General features: G+C 40.0%; 1 pseudogene; it reads left to right on the plus strand.

Moving 5' to 3' along the window:
- Nucleotides 1-14: 14 nt before the first annotated feature.
- On the plus strand, nt 15-746 carry LOC102766181 (annotated as a pseudogene).
- The last annotated feature ends 463 nt before the right edge of the window (nt 747-1,209 follow it).

Genomic DNA, 1,209 nt, shown 5'->3' on the forward strand with positions numbered 1-1,209 from the left:
GCACATGGAGGGTGGCGGAGGCGATGCACTGGGGAAGATGGAAGATAACCAGTGTGCGGAAGAAACCACTTTTGTTGTTGAGGAAGTGAGCAACATTGTGAAAGAGGCTATAGAAAGTTCCATCGGTGGCAACGCCTATCAGCACAGCAAAGTCAATCAGTGGACCACAAATGTCGTAGAACAAACTTTAAGCCAACTCACCAAGTTGGGAAAACCATTCAAATACGTTGTGACCTGTATAATTATGCAGAAGAATGGAGCAGGACTACACACGGCGAGGTCTTGCTTCTGGGACAGCTCTACTGACAGGAGCTGCACCGTGCTATAGGAGAATAAGACCATGTACTGCATTGTAAGCGCCTTCGGACTGTCCATCTGACTGACCTCCTCATCCCCCCAGGCTCTTTCTCCTCTGTCTCAACATTTCTCTCCAATCCTCTAACCACCAGCCATGAATTCAGTGAACAGCTTTCCCACTCTTTGTTTTCTGTGGCACTCTCAACATGCAGAGAAAAACCCAAATGACCGCACTGTCCTGTGATCAACACACTCTCAATCACGGATCGTTCTTGGGCAGTTGGAACCTGGACTGCCACGTGTCCGCACTCTGAATATCTCTGTTCAAAGGTGCTTAACACTCAACCTGTTAGTGTGAACCTTTCTCTACTCTCTGAAAGCATTCAAACACACTAATTTTCCCATACTTTGTACTTTTGTTAGAATAAATTATTCCAATTTAAAAAAAAGAAACACATGAAAATACTGAAGTTGAAATGTACAATAAGTGAAATGAAAATTCAATAGAGGAGCTCAACAGCAGATTTGAGGTAGCAGAAGAAAAAAAATGAGTGAATTCAAAGACAGATCAATACAAATTATGCAAATTGAAAAACATTGAGAATATAGAATGATGAAAAATGAAGACAGCCTCCGAGAAATGTGGAACACCATTATACACGCCAATACACATGAGATGAAAGTACAGAGAAGAGTGAAAGAGATAGAAAAAAATAATCAAAAATAATAAAATTCCTCAAATTTAATTAAAACATGAATTTATATATCTAAGAGGCTCTACAAATAATAAGTAAGATAAACACAAAAAGATACACCCCAGGCACACCACAGTCAAAATGTGGAAAGCCAAAAACAAAGGGAAATCATGAAAGTAGCAAGAGAAAAATGACTCATCATGTATAAGGAAAACTC

This window comes from Myotis davidii, unplaced genomic scaffold (assembly GCF_000327345.1).
Source record: "Myotis davidii unplaced genomic scaffold, ASM32734v1 scaffold383, whole genome shotgun sequence".
Lineage (NCBI taxonomy): Eukaryota > Metazoa > Chordata > Mammalia > Chiroptera > Vespertilionidae > Myotis > Myotis davidii.